This window comes from Pipistrellus kuhlii, unplaced genomic scaffold (genome assembly GCF_014108245.1).
Source record: "Pipistrellus kuhlii isolate mPipKuh1 unplaced genomic scaffold, mPipKuh1.p scaffold_m20_p_6, whole genome shotgun sequence".
In the NCBI taxonomy this organism is placed as follows: domain Eukaryota; kingdom Metazoa; phylum Chordata; class Mammalia; order Chiroptera; family Vespertilionidae; genus Pipistrellus; species Pipistrellus kuhlii.
This window is the reverse complement of record NW_023425562.1, coordinates 52996798-53010740: the sequence shown is the minus strand read 5'-3', so window position 1 is coordinate 53010740 and position 13943 is coordinate 52996798. Positions and strand designations below refer to the sequence as shown.

The window sequence follows — 13943 nt, the reverse complement described above, 5'->3', positions numbered from 1 at the left end:
TTTCCCCTTTCTTTTGTTCCTTCTCCTATATAACATTTTCTTTTGAAAGACATTCATTCAGTCAGTGAGTATTTATTGAATTTCCACCATGTGCCAGGCATAGTTTTAAGTGTTTGAAATACAGCAGTGAAGAAAATATTCTTCTCTCTGGTAGTTTACATTCTTGTGAAGGAAACTAGATAAATGAATACTATGATGAAATATAAAGCTGGGTAAGGGGATAGGGACCATGTGATGAAAGGCTTCTGTGAGAAAATAAAATCTGTGCAAAAATATGCAGTAACTGAAGTAGTAAGCTGTGCATACTGTATATCTTGGGGATAACATTTTAGGCAACAAGTTCAGAGGTCCTGAAATAGGAGTATGCTTATTGTATTTGATAAAAGTCAGTGTGGCTAGAGATGAAGTCAGCAAGGGTGTAGATATGAGTGGATTATGGAGAAGTCACAAGGTTATACAGGGACCCAGATCATGTAGGGTTTTATATTGAGTGAAATAGGAAGTCACTGGAGAGTTTTAAGTAAAATGACATACTCTAATGTCCATTAAAAACAAACAAACAAAAAAATCCCTCTGCTGATTGGACCAGCTAGGACCTCCAGTACAATGTTGGATATAATTGGTGAAAACAGACACTTCTCCAACTTCAGAGAGAAGTATGCAGTCTTTCCCCATTAAGTATGGTGTTGGCTGTAAGTATTTTGTATATCATTTTTTATCAGGCTAAGTTCCCTTCTATTTCTAGTTTATGGAGAGGTTTTATTATGTATGGATGTTGGATTTTCTTGTGTGGTTTTTGTCCTTTATTGTACTAACATGACAATACATTGATTTTTTTTTTAATATATATTAAAGCAACCTTATATTCCTAGAATAAATTCCACTTGATCATAGTGTAAATCCTTTTTATTTTTATATGGTGTTGGACAGCAACAGTGGGGAAGACAGTGGTCTGTAGCGTATGCCTTACCAACAAGGAGTGGGCTAGGGCTCAACCCGTAGTGCTGAGCAGCCGGGATCCTGCCTGCCTGTCAGCTCTGGGCAGGCCTGAGACGAAGCAGTGCAGCAGCAAGGCAGCTGACACATGGAGAGCCAGGCTTCGGAGGAGGTTTTGCCTGGTACATGGCTGGAGGAGACAGCTGCCCACTTCAGAGGCTTCAAGATGGTTTTGGAGGCCTTGCAGAACACTTCTGTCGCCTATTAATGACTAAGATTCAAAGGAGAATATGATTCCATTAAAGACATAAGGCTTAGTGGTTTCTGTATTCACAGTGGTAGCGCGCATATATATATATGGGCGCTACCACTGTGGTTTTCAGAGACTAGCTGATGGATTAAGAATGGACGGGGGAAACCACACAAGAGCATAGAAAATCTAAGCCTCTGCCTCGGCAGGTGACATGACTGAGAAGCTCCTTTGGTGTATGTATACCCCACCTAATGTGGAAGATTAATGTAAGAGAGTTTAGAGTTCACTGATTCAGTCTTGGGAACTGATGCTATCTGATGTGTAGAGCCTCAAAGTAGAAGAAATAACTTTATAAGGTACATAATTTGTGAATTTGCCCCCCCCCCCCCCATTTAAATAGTATGTAGTACAAGTAGCATTTGGCAGTATTTTTGTAAAATAAAGGCCACTTGGGAATATTTGGGCGGGGGGGCGAGGGGGAGAGAAATAAGTCTTACGTATAGATCTCATAGAGTAACATTGAAGTAGCAAGAGCTCTGAGTAATGCCTGAGCTTACTGGGCACATATTTGTGGCCTTTAGTTTTCTTATCTATAAACAATGAGCAGCTTTTACCCAGCTTACTGTATAAGGCACATTTCAAATAACTGCTGTATATAAATCTAAAGGACTATTAATGTTAGTAACCATCATGACAGGGACCTGGACAGAGTCAGAAGGTCTGGGAGTCATAGTAGCAGTGCCTCATCCTTCGAGTGGGGATGAATGTCTGCCCAAAGTGGACCTTGTAGCTTAATAAGGCAGGAGGTTCATTGCCTGCTAGTGTATTCTTCCTATGGCCCCAAGAGAATTCATTTGAGAAAATCTGACAGAGTAGCTCATATAAGAAACAGCTGTCCTGGTTCTCTCCTCACCCAGGAATTTTGCCCACATTTTATTACTTTGTTTCTCAGCTGGCTTTCTTGAAGGTTGCTGTCACAGAAAAGCAATAAAGCCCAGCTCACTTGTGGGGAAGGAATGTTGTGCAAAGGGCTCTGGGCCCCCTTGGCCCTGTGTCTCCCTCCTTCCTTTCCCAGTTTTTATTAAAACTGAAGAGGATTTTTCTGTCCTGCTGGAGCATCAGGCCAGAGAGAAGAGGTACTGATAGGTCCTATAGGTCAGCAATCAGAGGGCAGTTCTGAGAGTGTTGTCTGTGGCAGAGAAGCAGAGTCCTGAGCCTAAAGTGTTAGAACCCAGAGAAGAGTAGGACACGAATAAACAAGACTTATGATTTTATGATGGGCAAATGTAGAAAAGTAAAACTATCCTACAGAATACCATGTTAACACAAAAGCAAAAATTGCTTCTTTTGAATTATCTGTCATTTTGTATTATCTGAGTCTCCACTCACCTCCCTTATCCTCATCCCCCTCTCCATTTTCCCAATTTGCATATTAGTCAAGAGTTATGATAATAGCCGAAACCGGTTTGGCTCCATGATAGAGCTTCGGTCTGCGGACTGAAAGGTCCCAGGTTCGATTCCGGTCAAGGGCATGCACATTGGTTGTGGGCACATCCCCGGTAGGGGGTGTGCAAGAGGCAGCTGGTGATGTCTCTCTCTCATCGACGTTTCTAGCTCTCTATCTCTCTCCCTTCCTCTCTGTAAAAAATCAATAAAATAAAATAAAAAAAGAGTTATGATAATAAGTGCATAGGTCAGCCGGGACCGGTTTGGCTCAGTGGATAGAGCGTTGGCCTGCGGACTGAAAGGTCCCGGGTTCGATTCCGGTCAAGGGCATGTACCTTGGTTGCGGCACATCCCCAGTGGGGGGTGTGCAAGAGGCAGCTGATCCATGATTCTCTCTCATCGATGTTTCTAACTCTCTATCTCTCTCCCTTCCTCTCTGTACAAAATCAATAAAATATTAAAAGGAAAACACTATCACTTTAAAAAAAATAAAAAAATAAAAAAAACCTTAGGCCATATGATACTGGGGAAAGAGAGGAGGCCTTGAGCCAAAGGTTTGAGTTTTTGCTCTGGCATTTATTTCCTGTGTGACTAATCCCTCTGAGCTATAGTTTTCTCATCTGCACAATGGGGACAATAATGCCTATGTAGTTATTTTTTTTATTTTTTATTTTTTTGCTATGTGGTTATTGTGATTCTAATAGGAGTTGATGAAAAAATGCCTGGCCTGGCTTGTTGTTGAATCAGGTCATTGAAGGAAATTCTGATACCATGTGTTCATTGACAGATTGTAGTAGAACATATTACAATTCAGGCTTTTAACCCTGTTCTACTAACTCAACTTTGGGAAAGCATTTAATATCTTTAGGCCAGTTTCCTCAGCTCTAAAAAAAGGGAATGAGGTAAAAAGTTGATCTATAATTGCTGATGTCCCTTCCAGTTCTGTGCCTTTAAAGGCATATTGGGCCCTGGCTGGTTTAGCTCAGTGGGTGGAGCATTGGCCTGAATGCTGAAGGGCCCCAGGTTTGATTCTGGCCAAGAGCACATGCCCAGGCTGTGGCTCGATCCCCAGTGTGGGGAGGGAGTGTGTGCAGTAGGCAGTCAATCAATGATTCTCTCTCATCATTGATGTTTCTCTCTCTCTCTCCCTCTTCCTTCCTCTCTGAAATCAATAAAAATATATTAAAGGCATATTGGTCTGTGGTTCAAAGGCATCAAAGAATTAAAAGGGGGGGGAAAAAAGTCAAGTAGAGGCCAAAGGAGAAGCCTTAGCCTCAGTCCTGCTGAGACCACACCAGGGACAGTTAAAAAGAAAGAGCCCTTATCTACAAAGAGAAGGTGTTGGAAGTGTCTGGGAGTCTGCTGCTGGAGCAATGAATGCCTGTCACCCAGCACTTGGAAAAGAAATATCAAAGAGAAGATGAGAATAGCCTAGGCCAGTGGTTGGCAAACTCATTAGTCAACAGAGCCAAATATCAACAGTACAACGATTGAAATTTCTTTTGAAAGCCAAAAATGGACTTCTGAGCATGGGCCACGAAGTTCCAATCACACTGTACATGCGTGTCCACACATGGTATTTTGTGGGAGAGCCACGCTCAAGGGACCAAAGAGACCATGAAGCATAGAACCTTGTTTGTGCTCCATTTCCCACTTTCTGGGTGTTCCCAGTCAAGCTGTTTCTCTTTCTGCAGCCTCCTTATCTTCTTCTATAATATAGTCTCCATCAGGTGACATATTCTCCAAGGGCCTCTTCAGGGTTTTCTAAAATGTCACTGTCCACTCTCTTCAGGCTCTTAAATTGTTTGTACCTAGTTTTTGCTGATGTTGAGTGTATCGTTCATATGAGAAAGGTTCCTTAACCAGCCAGGCTTTATCTAGCCCTGGAGTATTTAGAATGCTCTGAAACCACAATTTCAGGCCACAAAGATCGTAAGTTTTCAAGTCGAGAAATACCTTGGTCCACCTGGTTCAATCCACTTATTTATGCAGCAGAGTAGAAAGACTACAGGCTTTGACAGCAGACCTTGAATTCAAATTTCTGCCAGTACTAACTTAATCTCTCTGAGTTATAGTATCATCATCTGAAAATTAGGATATTGATCATAGAGCAGGCACATAGAGAATTATTATGTGGAGGAAGGAAGAAACACACACACACACACACACACACACACACACACACACAAAACACCGGAGAGGTGAAGTAATCTGCTCAGGGTCAAGCTCAGACCAAAACTTAGGTTTTATTGTGTCTTAGTCCAGGGTTTTCTTCTCCTCTGGAGCCAAGGTCAGTTGTGCCCACACAAATGTATTAGCAAAGATAGGAACTGAAAGCATGTCAGCTTTCTTAACATCGCTGCCAACAGCCTTCCCAATTCCCCTGTGGTGTGTGTCAGTAACACAGCCCGAACTTGTTTTAGAAACAAGTGCTCCATAAGCACTCCTGTTTGATTTGCTTTGGCTGGAACAGGATCCAGATGCTCTTAGAAGAGCACAACAGACTCTCCAAATCAGCCCATTTCCATTCTGAGCCACTCGTAGTTCTGATCGGCAGCTGGCTGGGCTTTGTCCCCACGTCCTCCCTACCTGTCATGTGAGTCACATTTAGTAGTCGTGCAGTTTGCCTCTTCCCTCTTGATGGAAGTAACCTTTATTGAATGCCCACCTACCATGTGCAGGTATTGTAATAGGTACTTTAAATTTATTATCTCCCTTAGTTAAAAAATAAATAAGGAAGGCAGAGGGGGACAGAGAGAGAAGCATCAATGATGAGAGAGAATCACAGATCAGCTGCCTTCCTGCATGCCCCTACTGGGGATTGAGCCACAACTTAGGCAAGTGCCCTGACCTGGAATGGAACCGTGACCTCTTGGTTCCTAGGCTAATGCTCAACCACTGAGCCGCACTGCTCTCATCCTTGATGTTTCTATTTCCCTCTCCCTTCTCTCTGACATCAATAAAACAAAAAAAACAAAAAACAAAAAAACCACACACACACACACCTAGAGCTCTCTGCCATGGAGGGGTGGCTTGGTCAGTTGGAGCATTGTCCCACACATCAAAAAGTTGAGGGTTTGATACTGGTCAAGGCACATACCTAAGTTGCTGGTTTAATACCTGGTCGGTTACTTCCATCAAGAGGAAAAGGGCAAATAATAAGACTGCTGAATGTGACGTACATGGCAGGCAGGGAGGACTTGGGGACAATCACATCGATGTTTCTCTGTTTCTCTCCCTCCCTCCCTTCCACTCCAAAAAGCAACAGAGAAAGTATCCTGGTGTGAGGATTAACCAACCAAACAAACAGCTGCTCTGTTTAAAGTGGGGTAGGGAAGTGCTGTGATGTTAGAACCTGTTCAGCTTTCCCCTTACCCTCACCAAAAATAGCCCCTGCCTTAAACCCCGCGTTCCCAGGACCCTCACCAACTGACGCAGACCAATTTTCCCACGTTATGACTGTGAAATTGAGATCCAGCAAGGGGGGCAGTAAAAAATGTCTACGGTTATACAGTGAATTAGTGGTAGGTCTTCGGACTCTTAGTCTGATGCCCTGTTCATAAGTGACCACCTGTTCCATTTCACTAACATCCTGTGCTTGGCTGTCAGGCTTCTCTTGCCTCCTGGCATCTGGTTCATGTGAAGTAGGCAAGCCTATGGATGGGAGTAATTCTTATACAATGGTGAGCATGTTTCAAGTTTTGTTTAATTCATTAATGTGGGAAACAGCAGAAAGAGAATAGCCGAGAGACTAGATTTATGTTGTTGGTGGAAAAAGGATTGCTGAAATTAAATTGCTAAATTAGACCTAACATTGATTAATGTCCTAATGAAATGAACCTTTGGTGTTATCCTCTCTGCTTTAAAAAAAGTGCACCATCTCAGTTTTCTACACATTAACCTCTAACTTTACAGTTTTTAAACACTTGGTCTTTAACCATTTGTGAACAGTATAAGTCAAACAAACTTCCATACCCCAGTTGTGTCAGATGACTCTTAGGTACATATTTTAAAATGTTCTAACATGACTTTAAAAGATCACACAATAATTTTTAGCCTTCCTTCCAAGTTTTGTATACTTTTATTTATTTAATATTTTTTTATTGATTTTTTACAGAGGGAAGAGAGAGGAGAGATAGAAAGTTATTCAATAGAAATACCCATGAGAGAGAAACATCAATCAGCTGCCTCCTGCAGACCCCCTACTGGGGATGTGCCTGCAACCAAGATACATGACCTTGACCAGAATTGAACCTGGGACCCTTGAGTTCAAAGGCCTATGCTCTATCCACTGAGCCAAACCAGTTAGGATTGGGTACTTTTCTTTAACATGTCCTATTGAAAGTGATCAGAGCCTATTATGTTAAAGAGCTAGAACAGGCCCAGCCCAGGAAATTACCTTTTTGCTCAGTTGTAGAGTCCCAACTTCTTTGCTAAAACTTCTGCAGGTAGCAGCCATCAGCAAGATTTTGAGCTCTCCTGCAGCTCTGCTCACTGGCCTGAAGTTTGGCTTTTGTAAATCCCAGACTTGCTTCTTCTCAGGTCTAAGAGGTGTTTTTATCCTGCCTCTAGTTATTTTCAGGATCGTCTTGGATGAAAAGTGGTTTCATAGTTACTTGTGGAGGAAGTTTGTTTTTGTTTTGAGCACAGAGTTCTACTCAGGTAAAGTAGGTACTGCTTTTTCATTATATGGTTTTATCTCCAAACATTCTGCCTCTCTCATCCCTACTGTTATTACCCCAGGCCAGATCTTAATCATCTCTCTCTTGGACTATTTTAATTGTCAACTAATTCATCTCCCCATCTCCAGTCTGTGTTCCTAAAATATAACTTCCTTTCTCTCTCCATAGGTTTTAAGATACAGATCTTATTCCTACCACTTCCCTGCTCATAAAACTTCTAGAATAAATCCAATCCCCTTTGCATGGCTTTTAAGTCTCTGCAAAGACTATTTCTCTTCATTCTTTCCAGCCTCTCCTCCCCTTCTTCCTCAGGTTTTCAGTTCCATAAGAGTTCATATTATTGGATAAAAATATTAGGGAAACCAACTGTTTTGGATAATATGAAGGGAGATCTAACAACCTGATCAAATCTGCCAATGAAGATTAGGAAGCATTCTTAACTGATAAACATTCCAGTTTGATAAACATTTGTGCCACACACCATGGGTAGGTACTTAGGAGTAAGGAGAAGGTAAACACACAGTCATGGTCTTTGAAGCCATGTTGATCAAGGAAGACAGGCAGGTGAAATAAGTAGATGACAGTGGTGGTCAGTATTATGGAAACGTGTAGTGTTTTGGGAACGTGGAGAAGAGGGGGACACTAACTTCCTGGGAGATCAAGGAAGGCTTCACAGAAGAGGTGGTATTTGAGTTAAACTTCAAAGATGAGGTATTTATTTGGCAATCGTGAAGGGTAATCTGTATTCCAAGCAAAGAGACCCAGTGAGGACAAAGGCACAGAAGCTTGCACGTGTGTCTTAGAGAAAGGTAAACAGTTCAGTGTGGCAAGAGTATAAGATTTCAGGAATTGAGTGTGATTAGGATGAAAGTTTATCAAAGGAAGTTAGGGCTAAACTGTTAGGCCTAACATTCCAGGCTTTTAAGGAATTAGTGATATATATTGTGCTTCACACATAACATGAGATAATGATTCTTGAATTAAGTGATATGTATTTGTCTATTTGTGCATGTGTGTTAGGATGTATGTGTTACATTTGGAGATCATTTTAGAAGATCACTGAAGCAAAGCAAATATCAAAAATTGGAGCCAAAAGAACAGGTTTAACCTATGCTCACCTGGGCTTGAACTTCTCAGTTCCACAAGTCCCCAAATCACAGCATTAGAATTGGAAGTGATCTTAGGGACCATTCAACAAATGCCTGCTATCACTCTTGGAGCTGCGTTAAAGTGATGAACAAAGCAGACTGCCTTTATGGAACTTCTTGTAGTGGGAGTCAGAAAATGAGTAAATCAGTTATATCGTTTATTATGTCATTCCATAGGTGTTGCAATGAAAAATAAGCAGGGATAAAGGGTTAAAAAGTGGTCAGGAGGAGGAAGATTATTTCCAGCTGTGAGAAGAGCAGGCGAAAAGCCCTAAGGCAAGAGTGTGTTTGTAGGGGGTTGGTGGGAGGGGGGAGACACAAAAACCTTGAAGTCTGGAGCAGTACCCTGAGGGGGAAAGAAGCAGGAGGTAAGGTTGGAGAGGGGGCAGCTGAGGCCAGAACTTACAGGGCCCTTGAGTTCCTTTGGGCCCCGTGAGAAAATGAGGGTGAGGATACCCACCCCCGGCTACATAGCAAGTTTGTGGCAAGGTCAGGACTGATACCATCTTGCTTCAGCCTCTCTTCCTTTACCTCCCTGATGTCTTCTGGCTTTTACCCAAGATTAACTTGAGCCCCATTTAATTTCTTCAATTTCCTCTTCCTCTCTCAGTGATCTTTCCCTTCCCCTGTGCCCAGGACTTCTATCACACAGCACAGAAGTTGAGTTTTGTTTTCCCAGGCTTCTGTGCTTAATGACAACATTAGCATTTCTCACACTCAAATTTGTACACACGACCTGGTAATAGAGTGGTTTCTGGAAGGTCGAAGCTACAGAAGTTTTTGAAGGTCTTTTAGTTCAGCCCCCAATATAAAAAAAACCCGGAAGGACAAGTGACTTGCCCAAGGCCACTTATCTAATCAGTGCAGAACTTGATTTTTTTTTTGTCTCCTATTCTCTGGCTCTTCATTTTATTCATGCTACTACTATCTTTAATGTCCAGCTAAAGGGAGTCAAGTTTTGATCCATAAACTGAGCTCACAATCAGTGGCCCTCTTTCCCCTGCCCTTACATTAGCATTTTATTTGGATTTTGTCATGTGAATTTACTGTTTTATTCTGTCCAGGATCTTTAAACTACTCTTTGCAAAGGCAACATGTCTGTAAATTGCTCACTCTTGTTCATGCTGTCCTCCTCATACTTGAACTGGCAACTTGTTCTTAACCTCCAGTCTATATCCAGGCTTGTCTTTGAACTCAGCCCCAGCTTCTCTAGAGAAGCAATGTAGAAAGGATATACAGCGGGAACTTGGTTCTGTTTTGTTTTATTTTAATATATTTTTATTTCAGAGAGGGAGAGAGAGAGATAGAAACATTGATGAGAGATAATCATTGATCGACTGTCTCCTGCATGTCCCCTACTGATGACAGAGCCCACAGCCCTTGCTTGGAATCCTTCCCGGGATCCTTCAGTCCACAGGTCTATGCTCTACCCACTGAGCAAACCATCTAGGCCAGTTCTTGAACTTAATTGGTTCTTGAAGGCTGTTCAAGAAGTGTTTTAGCCGAAACCGGTTTGGCTCAGTGGATAGAGCGTTGGCCTGCGAACTGAAAGGTCTCAGGTTCAATTCCGGTCAAGGGCATGTACATTGGTTGCGGGCACATCCCCGGTAGGGAGTGTGCAGGAGGCATTTGGCAGCTGGTCAATGTTTCTCTCTCATCGATGTTTCTAGCTTACTATCCCTCTCCCTTTCACTCTGTGGAAAATCAACACTCTGTGGAAGTGTTTTATTTGAAAATTGAATCTTTTTCTATTAGAAAGAATGTAAATTGAATTAATCCAATCCAGACCCCCAAATGATTCCGTTTTAACCTTTCTGTACAGTACATGTCTAATGTACTGTTTAATCTATAAACAAACACTTTTCTTAAGCTTATCAAACCACCCCTTACTGACCTTAAAGGAATCACTTCCAGGATTCATTCCAGGGGTATCTTTCAGGTCATTATGCAGCATCTTTGCGTGTTCATATATCACTGTCTCTGAAATGCTGTCACTGGCTAACTGCTTTTTGTTTACCCAAATCAACAACAGTTTTCCTACCTCTTCAATTACCTGTGATCTTTGCTTCTTTCACAAACTTAGCAACATTAGCACTCTTTTTAAAATTGTGCTAATCCTTGATTTCATCAGCAACAAAAGTAGTCTCTGCTTTGTTTTGTTTTTTTTGTTTTTTTGTTTGTTTGTTGTGTGTGTGTGTGCGCGCACGCGTGCACGCGCGCATGTGTGTTTTGTTTGTTTTTGAGAGATGCTTTTTGTCATGCTGAGGTATCAGCATGAAAGGGTTGTTACGTTGAAAGCTGAAGTTGGTTCAATTATGGAGACATTTTCTGTGAACAACTTTGGTTGAGAACTGAATTGTCATTGGTCCAGAAACAAGGTTTAATTGTACCTGGATTTGAACCCCACTTTTGGCACACACTGGACAGAGTAATCTTGGACAAGTAACTTGACCTGAGAGCAGTTTTCTCATCTGTGAAATGGAATGTTAATACCTGCTTGATGGGTCATTGGGAAGGTTTTTTAAGGTATCATATGTACACACCTCAGGCATCTTATAAAGAGAAACTTACTCTTCCTTAAGGTCCCTCTTGAACTGCCCTCTCTCCTTTTCCTAACTATCTAATAGGTAACATTTATTGAGTGGGTATCTGTGTGCTAGGTGACGTACCAAGTACTTTAAAAAAGTGCTTATTGCCGAAACCGGTTTGGCTCAGTGGTAGAGCGTCGGTCTGCGGACTGGAAGGTCCCAGGTTCGATTCCGGTCAGGGGCATGTACGTTGGTTGCGGGCACATCCCCGGTAGGGGGTGTGCAAGAGGCAGCTGGTCGATGTTTCTCTCTCATCTCTCTCATCGACGTTTCTAGCTCTCTATCTCTCTCCCTTCCTCTCTGTAAAAAATCAATAAAATATATTTAAAAAAAAAAAAAAAAAAAAAAAAAAGTGCTTATTACTACATGTGAACCTACAATTACCCCAAAATAAAAAGTTATGTAGATAGATGTGAGATTAGGATTCAGTACGTACCTATGTTCCAGTTGTTGCTATTTTCAAGCTATGTAAATTTGGACAAGCCTTTTTTTTAAAAAAATATATATTTTATTGATTTTTATTTATTTATTTATTTTTACAGAGAGGAAGGGAGAGGGATAGAGAGTTAGAAACATCGATGAGAGAGAAACATCGATCAGTTGGCTCCTGCACACACCCCACTGGGGATGTGCCTGCAACCAAGGTACATGCCCTTGACCGGAATCGAACCTGGGACCTTTCAGTTCGCAGGCCGACGCTCTATCCACTGAGCCAAACCGGTTAGGGCTGGACAAGCCTCTTGACCTCACTCTTAAGTGTTTTCCCACAAGAGCCCTAAAATCCCATTCCAGAACCATTTGGAAACCTTAATTGCTTACCTGTTCGCTTGGAAAATGTTCCTGTGTTGATGGCAGAGCGGCAGCCCCCCAGGCTGGCCCTGCGTGACTTTCAGAAGACAGGACAGGAGGCAAAGAACTAGGTGCCTGGGGGCCTTTAGATCAAGAACTGGCAACTCATCACAAATCAAAGCAAAAGATTTCTGAGGTATGGGTCTGGGAGTTGTCTGCTTAGATTATGTTCTGGGAATAAGAGGGATTGCAAACTCCACTGAATAGATGACCAACAATGCAAAATTACTAATTGTGCTCCTTAGGCTAATTCTTTTTAAAAAATATATTTTATTGATTTTTTACAGAGAGGAAGGGAGAAGGATAGAGAGTTAGAAACATCGATGAGAGTGTTTCTGCAACCAAGGTACATGCCCTTGACCAGAATTGAACATGGGACTGTTGAGTCTGCAGGCCAACACTCTATCCACTGTTCAAAACCAGTTAGGGCAGGCTAATTCTTACTTTACCTTTCAGAGCCTCAGTTTCTCTGTCTATATATATTTTTTATTTTACTTTTTATTAATCTTCACCATTTTTTCCCATTGATTTTTTTTTTGAGAAAGTGGAAGGGAGGCACATTGGACTGAGAGAAACACATCGATTGGTTGCCTCCCATATGTGGCCTAACCAGGGCCGGGGATTGAGCCTGTAACCAAGATACGTGCCCTTAATTGGAATCCAACTTGAGACCCTTAAGTCCACAGGGCAACACTCTATCCATTGAGCCAAACTGGCTAGTGGGGCATCCCTGTCTATAAAGAAGTGCTATTGATACCTACTTTTGGGGTTGTGAGACTTCAAAATATATTAGTTAAGTAGGTGTCACACTTAGATGGTGAATGGCATATTATCTCTTTGGAGACCAGTATCTTTAGGAGGTGGCATTAAAGCCTCTGCTGCTCTGATTCTCTGACCACCCCACTGCCTCCAAATACCCTGGACCCTCCTTTTTCTTAAGTTCAGGCCCCAGAAATGTTGGGTATTTCTATCTGACCTCCCATGCCATCTCTATTTGACCAGGTGAAATATCTGAGTAAGCAGGATTGTTACATTTCGGACATACAGGGCCAGGGCAGGTAGCTCAGGCAGCAGCTAATGAACAAAAGGCTTCTCTCTGTTCCCAATAAATTGGTCCTTGGGGATCCTAGCTTTGAAATTCTAATTGACACAGGAAGGAAAAGATTCATTAGACTCTGGACTCATTAAAATGCTCTGCTGCTCACCTACGATTTATTCTTGGCAGTTCATCAAGAGGAATTAAGTAAACCAACAGGCTGGGAGGCTGCTGACAAGAGTCCAGTGTGCCTTGTGCTGCTTGTGGGATGGGAATGTTGGGTTTCCCATACTGTGGAGCACACCGCTGGCTTCAGAAATTCCCCTACAACTTAGCATGAATCCAAGTCTCATATACTGTCAATGTTGAAATGATCTTTTGAGATCATTCATAGATGATAACTCATTATGGATGGTTCAAACAAATGGGGCTTGGCAAAGATCACCCAGCACAATAGTAGTGGAGCAAACATTATAATCAATCAGGCCTCCGGACTGCCAGGCCAGTAATATTTTCCCCTGCGTCACCTTGGATTTCTAGATCCAGTATTTCATTCAGCTTCCAGTAGGTAATTTTGACACATGCTGTATGCCAGGGTTTTGTGATGAACAAAGCAGATACAGAGGGAGCCCTAATATTAGGGGAGATTAGAAAGACCTGAGGGGTGAATAGGAATTATTAGCTTGGCAAAGCAGCCAATGAGCCGTGTTCAAGGCTGAGGGACCAGTGCCTACAAAGAACCAGACTCTACAGGAATGGAAAGTTGAGTGTTGCTGGAGTGGAGGAATTGTGGAAGAGATGAAAAGATAAGTCAAATCTATGCAGTTTAGTCCACTTTCTCTGGATATAAGAACCCTAGACCTGAGATTAGGAGTTCTGGGTTTAGATGTGTTAGTCATCACTCAGGTAACATTTACAGGCAGTCCTCGAGTTATGTTGGACTCGAAGGACGTTGTTTCGTGGTTACATCGCCATTTCCCATTTGTTTATTAAAAAAAAAAAAAA

General features: G+C 42.1%; 1 protein-coding gene across 10 annotated transcripts in view; it reads left to right on the top strand.

Annotated features, from left to right (window-relative positions):
• Positions 1–13943, top strand: part of RALY (RALY heterogeneous nuclear ribonucleoprotein) — an 85848-nt gene that overhangs the window by 40087 nt on the left and 31818 nt on the right. The window contains exon 3 of one of the 10 annotated variants that reach the window (XM_036419782.2): positions 2671–2677. The exons of the other annotated variants lie outside the window; for them this stretch is intronic. The gene's annotated coding sequence lies outside the window, so the exon portion shown is untranslated. The remainder of the gene's footprint in view (positions 1–2670; positions 2678–13943) is intronic. 10 annotated transcript variants of the gene reach the window in all.